Genomic DNA, 10004 nt, shown 5'->3' with positions numbered 1-10004 from the left:
ACGCGGCTCATTTATTTTATTATACCGAAATACCAAAAACAATAAAGTTAACAAAAACATTTCAAGAATGATTTTATACATTTCTACATTAAGTTGAGACATTTATACAATTAGGCATGTGCTCTATCTTGGACTAACCATGTTACTTTCTGTCCAAGCCTCTACATTTTAACAGTACATATTTTAAACTATGAAATGTAGTTATGAAGCTTTGTGAACAATAATTTCTATCTATTTGATAGTGATCCATATGTTCACCTATTTTAAAATTTAAAAAAAAAATGGTCAAAGGGAATTAACTAGTGCAATATTAAATACGGAGGTATGTAGGTGTTATCTCTCTTACACACAAATAAAAACATTGTTAAGTTAAGCAAGAGTTATGATAAGGGTGATATAAGAAATATTCCCCGGGAATATATCTTAGGATCCGAACACATATGGCCACAGGCGTTTAAGGAAAAAAGGGCGAAAAATTAAATTCAAGAGCAAAAAAAATTTTTTATTTAAGCAACAATTTTGGAAAATAATGTTTTAAAGCCATGATCTGTTGAAATCTATATACACTGCTTGTTGAGAAAAAAACGCGACATTTTCAAAATGCACCAAATTAAACATCATTTTTTTTTTGTAAATGAAACCGTGAAACTTTATAATTTTTTTTTAAATTTTCTCTCTGTAAAATCAATTTCTATATTCACTTTATTATCACTTTTTCAATAAAAAACTTTTGTGTTATATAGCCAGGATTTGTTTGCAGTAATTCTTTGATCGATTGCACAAAACATTATCTTATTATTTGATTTTGATAGTGATACACTCTGCCAGATCACAGTCGGTAGATAACCTTATCATGTGGCTCGATACATCTGTTTTTCGTAAAATCGGCCCGTCTCCAGAACCTCACTTCCCCTCGGAGCGGAAACGTCGCAGAGAAGGCACAGGGCATTGACAGAAGATTTGATGACTTCGGATGGCGAAAAAAGACCAGAAATTGGACGCCGGTGTCCTGACTAATGCAAAAAGGAGTTGCCTTACAAACTAAGCAGAGTCGACGAGGATAGTGTACTAGAGTGCGTGAGCCCCTAGTATGAATAAAGGCTTGAAAGGCAGGTCCTTTGCTTGACACCAACAGCCCCTTTAAGGGCTTCCTTCTTTTCTCTTATTGTCTCAGGTTCCTGTACATTTAAATTCTCAGTACAGTGGATAATAAATAATAAATTTGGCTAATATACAATGTACCGTGACAATTGCATGGAGGTGAATTATCACTTCAAAATTAACATTTTAAGGGCATGGCTGGTGGCATGTCCGGTGTCCTTACTCGACAGCGAAAGCTGCTTTTTGTGCTCTATCAGGCGGAAGGACCCTTATTAAACATGGACCACACACACACGCAGACACGCACGCACGCGTGCGAGCCCACAAACACAACGTCTCCAGAACATTTTATATTATATGAAAGACCCTGCAGGAAGCAAGCTCATTCATGCAATCAATTATTTCTACTCAAAACGGAAATCTAGATGGATAAAAGAAAACAAGTGATTTAGGGTGAGCAGTGGTCTAGTATACAATAATTTACAATTATTCTAGTCAACAATATTTTTTTACCAACATGGATTATGTAAAAAAAAAAACAAAAAAAAAACTGGTAGGTATTTTTTATCACATTTGATCATTTGATTACGGTAATCACTTTAATCACTAAAATAAGGGTTGAGGGAATGAAGTGTCTTACTGATTTTCGGGGGGTGAATTGTCTTCAAAATCTGAGGGTTGAAGTGTCGGGGGGGGGGGGAGTCTTGTTCCCGCTAAAATGCGCCACTAGGCTGTATTAAACTTTTAACTGCTTATTTAATGTTTTATTTATACTTAATTAAGTTTAAGTTATTCCACCTATACATTTCTTCTTTTTATTTCTTGTACAAGTTTACGCGCACCTGCGCAAAAAAATTGAAACGGTGGGGCCCAGTGTAGATGCATGGTAGATGTACCGTTGAACATACCCCTGCATCTCCCCTCCCCTTGATAAATTTGTTTATCAGTCATTTCTCTTGTTTTGCCCCTCACCACTGTGGGCTTGAATCCCGACAGGGACTTTGGAGTCTTTTATGTGAGGAAGCTATCCAGCAAGCCTAAGGAACGTCGGTGGTCGTTTGTGCTTGAACTATTGCACGGAAGGACACCTGAGGTCTTCCTCCACAAGTAAAGCTGGAACGTCGCCATTCGACCTGTACTGTGTCGGTGTGACCTAAAACCCAAACAAACAAACAAACAAACATTGCTCTTGTTTATTTGTCAAATTAAGAGTGTTATCTTTGATAATGTAAAACGGAAGTATATATTTTGAAGTCCAAATCAATTATTATTGAAAATATGTATGACAATAATAGTCAATTTGTTTAAGTCGGTGCTAGGGGTGTGGACCGTAACTTACATCTACAATTACTGTTCATTAAACCTTCTCTATTTTGGCAATAAAAAGTAAACGGTGAAGTAAGCAAAGTCAACTTAATGTCAACAGGTACTATTTTGTAGAAATTTTGTATTTTCGGTTTCTACAATCAAAGTATATAAATAATGTACTTTTACTTTTAAATCTATGAATTTACTTAATTTATGTGTACTTTTACTTGATAAATTGGAAAAAAACCCTAGTTTAAGAACTAAATAACCCAAAATAGAAACAAATCAGAATAGTATATATAATCATGCGCGGTTTATGAGTCAAAAAAACTTATATTGGAAAACCGAATATTTGTTATATCATCTGCCTTGATATAAATAGTTTATTTATATATTTAGGATTCAAGTAGTTTTTAGTCAAATTTCTTACTAAGATTTAATTACACGTGAAATTTCCTATTTCATGGAAATGATGATATTTTGGCAAGCTATCAAAAACTATTAAAATATATTACTGCAATGAGTATATTTAAAACTCAATAATAACTGTTTTGAATATATGGTGGCTGATCTGTGTCATGTCGTATTTTACTTTAGCTTCGCAGAGCCTCCAGAGAAAAACACGAAAGGATCCCTTTGTCGTATTTTATCTGCGGGCACAAAATTACAACAGTGACCACTTTGTCGCACTTCCGCTCTGCGCGGGCGCCAAACGAAAACACGAAAATAAGACAAAGTCGTTACTTTGTCGTATTTTCGTCTGGCGACCCGGTAGCGAATTTATGACATGGCACAAATTAGCCACCATATGTATATCATATTTCACGAAGTTATTATCATAAAACTTTTCAACTGTGGTTGAGGTTATTGCTTTTGAACCGGCTTGATCGTGGGTTCGTGCCCTAATCGGGAAAGGGCTATGTTTTTATGTTACACTGGTACAGGTTACCGAGTTAAAAGGACGCTACTGATGTCTAAAAACCTAAAAACATAAGGTTTAAAATTCTTACATAAATAAGCTGGGGAACTTTAAACAGACTTATATGCAAAGATAGTTAAGAAATGTAGTCCGATTTGCATGAAAAGCGTAGCAACGCTTATCTGTTTTGGGTCATTTTTAACAATTTGAATAATTATTCTAGAAAAAGGAGTTTGCAAATGATCTAAAATTTTGCCAAAAGGTTATTGGTCTTGATTAACATCAAATGGAACATTTATCTCGTAAAATTATATATTTCAGTCCGCCATGTCAAAAAACTCAATAGAGTCCCTTTTAGATAATTCTGTCCCAGGAAAATTCTAACGCTAGAAGACTGTATAATAATAAATTTGATACCCGTGCATAGCAATATCAAAAATAAATAAAAAATAAATGTTTCGATCTATACAATTGTTATAATGTTATATACTTGCACAGTATTAAAGGTTATATGGTGACGTTCCAGCTTTAGAGGCGATGCCCTCATCGCACTGCATCATATGGGAGTCTGTAATTGAGCCTCATTGTATTGTTTTCATGTTTGCCACCTTATTGTTTGTCGTCACTGTTTTGTAACGTCCGTGAAATGAGTGGTGGTGGGGGCAGTTTTTGACTTGACTTGTACCTTCCACGGCTATACATCAGTATATCTGTTAGCTACCTGAAAAACTTCTTAACATGGAATTAAACTAAACATGATTCAATGCAACTTAAGTAAGGAAACGGTCGCAATTAAGTGAAGGTCGGGTGCTCATTTTATAGTTTTATATACACGGCTGCTCTGAATTCATGAAGAAATCTCACTTTTCTCTAAAGAAAAAAGAAGTTTGCAGTATAATCGTTATAAATATTTTTGACAGGTTATATGGCCATATATAAACGGCTGTTTGCAATATAACCCTCTCCTAGCGGCTCGGGCTATATTTACAAACGGCCATATAACCTGTCAGCAATCTTTATAATTAATAATACATATGCAACGTGACGTGCATGTGTAAGGAGCTGGAAGAGTTTATATGTGTCATGGGCTCAAGTGTCACTAGGTGTTTTGTGTAAAACTCGGTATCAAACTTACAGCTGTTAGCCATATTTATCCTACGCTTCTGTGGCGAATACCTACCGCTGCTGTGATGGACCAAGCTACGGCCAGTGTTTTTTAGCGCTTCTTAACCGAGCATAGTTCGACACGACTCTAAATGTGTGGTATAGGTGTTAAGTTACATTTTATTATCACCATTCGTGCCTACAATTTTAAATACCGGAAGAAAAAAATATCTGTGATTGACTGGCTTTCTTTTCATTAAAATATCTTTTAAAAAGATAATACGAACACGTAGATAGTTGGAAAACCAAATTATGTTATTGACACGTAATACAATAATCTGACACGAAATATTAATCAAAGCACAGAAGGCGCTGAATTTGTTTGGGTCTCAGAATGTCAGAAAGGTGAAGGTTGTGAGATTATAAAACAATTTGTTTTTGTATAGTGCCACCAATGCTTTCCAGCGTTTTAATTGTAGTAGATTGGCTATAAGACTTATTGCAACCATGATATTCAATGCAATGTTTATTTGACTTAAACAATTTGAAAAATAAAATGAGTTGCCTTAACTGGGATTTGAACTCCAGACCTCTCGCTTCCTAGGCCAGCGCGCAAACCCCTCGGACACGGTGAATTTATATGTTAACGGCCTCAAGAAAACCATATTATTCTAAATTAGAGTTTGTAACGACGTTAACTGTTGTTTAACACTTGTGTAAATAATCATGGCACTTACTATAAGCATGTATATCTATAAAGAATAAAACAATATTAGAAATCTTCCACCATTCGGGAATTATTTTGCTTGAAAATTAATGCGCCTGTCATGTGACCATATATACGCAGTGATTTTCCGGCATTAGTGTTACATATAAAGGGAAGTAGCCGCTTCAAAAAAGCGGACTACTTTCGGCATTTGCAATTAACAGCATTAGAGTCTGAAATTTCGCTACCATTATTTGTTTGGTCTGACGACCCAAACAAATAAAAATAGGTTTATGTCAAAGAGGACAAATTTCACATTTAGATACATGGGAATTTCTTTTTCTTCTTGATGGAAATGTCCTGTCAGATAATCAGATAATCAGATGATATTTTGGCGATCTATAAAATATATTATGAAAACTTGCCTGATAATGTACTGCACGAACACTAAAACCCCAAGATAAACTGATTGTTACGGCTTTTTGTAAATGTAAATCAAATTATCATTGAACTTTAAAAACATTAAATTGGAACGGTGGCCTAGTTGTTTGGATGAATGCCTTTGAACCGGCATGATCGCAGGTTCGAGTCCACATGGGTTACGGCAATGCTTTTTATGTTACATTGGTGCTGGTTAAGTACAGGAAGCTGCTCCGGAAGTGGTTAAACTAGGGTGTATAAGTGTTTTATAATCAAGCTATGATAAATATCTCTAAATGGAACAAATCATGGCTAATACTGACGCTAGAAAAAATAGAAATATTAAAAATGAAAGAACTCATCCGCCATCCAAAAGATGTCGAACCAAGCCGATACAAAAATGGGCATATGCTGACTTTCCCGCTAGAAATCAGGGACACGTAACCACCGTAAAATATCTGAGATAACTAGAGCCGCCGACTATCTTGTTGGCTAGTAGGATAACTTCCCCACATAGTATAATACACTGACGGTTCATGTCAATGTGGAATGTGTCCTTCTTAACATCAATTACTGCAAAATTACAGAAACTCAGTGCTCTGGATCTTTTATAAATTAGCTTAAATCAACTTATACAAATTTTGCAAAAATATAATGCTGTTGAACATTATTTGATTAACCATTATAAGCTCAAACCATATTATCTTAATAAAAAGAACTTTAATCCCATCTTGGAGATATCTCTATCGATTGAATAGAACCAGTTCATAACTTCATATACTGTAATATATCAAGCTTTTTTCCCCGAAATAGTCTTTGTGTTAGATTTATATATAAAAAATCATATTTGATCAAGATTAAAGTTTTCATTGATCAGTTTTATAATGTCGCCATTCCTTTGGCTTCCACGGCGAATTAATCTTAAAGTTGCGATGAATCCGTTTACGAAAACAAGGCCTCTGTTTCTGGATTATGTAACGACAAGATTTTTGATTCGTTGCAAGAAAAAAAAAGTCAATAATGATATGACACAAATCCCTCTATGAATAAATTATTCTATAATAATTTAATTATTATACATATTGCAGCACATTGAAACTAAGTATAGATTTTATAAAATGTTTTAATATAAAGTTTTGATTACGTTGGATTTATTGACAGAGCGCCAAGTTTTGATTTTTCAATTAATTCAAATTAAACATAGATTATCAAACCTAAACTTCAAAAGACGATTGTGAGGTCGATCACGTTTTAATAATCATAATAACTTTATCAGATCATGATACCATTCTCCATCAAACCATGATAACATTGGCTATTATATCAAGATAACATTGGCAATAAAGTCATGCAAAATTTAACAACCAAACCATGATAATATTGTTTATCACATAACATTAAACATCAAAACATGATAAGATTAATCATCAAATCATCATAAGATAAGCCATCAAATCACGATAACATTTGCCGTCAAATCATGATAACATTTACCGTCAAATCATGATAAGATTAGCCATCAAATCATGATAAGGTTAGCAGTCAAATCACTATAAGAGTTATCGTCAAATCATGATAACATTAACTGTCAAATCATGACGACGTTAGCCGTCAAATTATGATAACATTAGCCATCAAATCATGATACCATTAGTCGTCAAATCATGATAGCATTAGCCGTCAAATCATTATGACATTAGCCGTCAAATTATGATAACATTAGCCTCAAAGCATGATTACATAATCATCAAATCGTAATAAAATTAGTCATTAAATCGTGATACCTTTAGCTATTAAATTATGATAACATAAGCCATTTAATAATGATAAGATTTACCATCAGATCATGATAATATTAGCCGTCAAATAAGATAACATTAGCCACCAAACCATAATAAAATTAGACATCAAATCATGAAATTATTAGCCATTAAACCATGATAACATTAACCATCAAATCATGATGATATTGGCCATCAAATCATAATGATATTAGCCACCAAACCATGATAACATTATCCACCTAATTATGATAATATTGGCAAATAAATCATGATGATATTGGCCATCAAACCATGATAACATTATCCAGCAAATCATGATAGCATTAGCCGTAAAATCATGATAATATAAGTCATTAATTTATGATGTCATTAACCATGAAGTCGTTAGCAATCAAATCATTATAATATCAATCATGACAACAAACTAACTTTAACTTTAACAATTAAATAAAATCTCGTTAACATTATCTATCAATCATGATTGTAGTATCAAATTATCATTCTGTCAACTTTGTCTAATAATGTCAAATTTATTAACACCCTGATATCTTTATAAACTATTTGATAACAGTGTAAATATAATAACAAATATACGTTGGTCATGGCCAAACATAATAAATGAAAACACAAGATAACATGCACATAGATCTATTGACTTTTGTAGGCTTACTTTTTCTTTACTTATTGTCTACCTTTTTGCTGTCATTAGAATAAATTATGGTTATTATCACCAATTAGGGGTTGGAAAATGTGTCTAGATTTTAAGATATAGCAACGTAAGTCCTTGATCTATGATTTCTACTGAACATGATATTGCTACAGTATCATTATGTTATGTGTTAACAAATATATATTTCGGGGATTTGTAACGAAACGGTTGTAACTTTATATTATATATTATGTTACTTGTAACCATTTTGCTTTAACCCCTTGATTATTTTCACTTTAAGCTCATGCGCAATTGCGCATTATCCTATAAAGCTATACGCGTACAATTAAAAAAGCAAAAAAAAACAAAAAAACAAAAAAAAAAACATAAAAAAAATCACCACATTTCAAGCATCACCATATTACTAACGACGTAAGGGACATTGTTTTATACAGCGCAACATCTTTAAAGCGACCTTGTATAGAGCAATAACCTCTTTATATCAATAATTACTCCCGAAGTAAGCCCTCACAATAAAGTTAACCTCTCTACAACAACATCTCTCAATAACGACCAAAATACTTGTTTTCCAAAGAGTGTTTTTTTCTGCAGAGGTTGAGCTGTATTTTGATACATTAAATTACATGTACATATAATCGTAGGTTAACTATAGTCTAGATTAAGATACTTTTTTGTTAATTTTATCATGGTTTCAGCTGTTGAACATTTTCGAAATTACTGTCTTTGTTTACTAGACAGTATTTTACTTCTTTTATTACATTTAAAAAATTACATGAAAATTAGCATGAATCTTGAGTCATACTGCTTTAACTCTTACGTGAAAACCCATTTTTTTGCTGAACTTTTTTTTTCCGTGTAAACTACACAAGTCGTTGCAAACAATCTGTTTTTGTTATTTATTGATTTGGTATCGAGATAAAAATAAAGTCGTAGATACATGTATATAATATCATGTCTAACGAAGATCGCTTTCAAAATCCCGCTTTAAAAAGCGAGATAAGTTAATGGTGTAAAATAGGTATGACATAAAGATAATCCCAATATTCATATCACCTGTTTACTTGTCATTTTAAATTTAAAACCATGTCATTTATTGCCTTTTTTTACATTTATTTTTCTCCTATAAAAGGTATGATGAAATTTAAAAGCACACACACACTCGACTTACTTCCTGTTGCGAAAGTGTCCCTATCCAAATCTGATTAAATTATCTTAAAATAAATTGTGATGACATTGAACATTGCTAAGTGAGTGAGTGTATAGTTTAACTTTAATGCGCTTCGGTCGAAATCTTTGCTCTATATTTCAGAGCTATTTCATCAGATTTTGAAAAGACCATTTTAAATATGACAGAATTCAAAAAGTTTCATTTTTCTATACACTGGGATGACACAACAGAACACATATGATGGTGGCAATAAAAAGGAATGGCATGGCTAAATTACTCACTGCTAAAAACCGGAAAGGTCTATCCATGTTATCATTTGCCGCATTATTTCACAACTTCACAACGGCCCTTTAAACAATGTTTGTCATTAGAAAAAAAAAACACCTAATCCCGTGTATCCCAGTTTATATAACATCACCATAACTGTACCCTCCGTCACGTGCACTGTGTTTTAATTTTGACTATTTCTGTCATATGTCGCATTTCTGATACAAATGGTTTGACCCTTTTCCGAAGAAATGTCACATCATGGGCCCTAACACAGGTGCCAAACATTACATTGTAACAGTAATATTCTAAGATTGACACTTATATTCATCATCACCCTCGGTTTACTTTGAGATACAAATGGTGAGCTTGTTCCAATAAAAATGGTGAACTTGTTCCATCACGGATTGCAAATATGTTGATCTACATTGTATTAAGTTAGGTCAGCCTAAAATAAATCTATTGTTGTTCTTCGAATGTCAAAACTATTTCGAAGTTTTTGGTCAACAGTCAATGAATTCGTCTTGCTAATTGTCTTCCTCATACACAAATTAGCA

This window comes from Ruditapes philippinarum, unplaced genomic scaffold, assembly GCF_026571515.1.
Source record: "Ruditapes philippinarum isolate M1 unplaced genomic scaffold, ASM2657151v2 ctg1267_1_1_1_1, whole genome shotgun sequence".
NCBI classification, from domain to species: domain Eukaryota; kingdom Metazoa; phylum Mollusca; class Bivalvia; order Venerida; family Veneridae; genus Ruditapes; species Ruditapes philippinarum.
The sequence above is the reverse complement of the archived record's forward strand: the minus strand, read 5'-3'. Positions refer to the sequence as shown.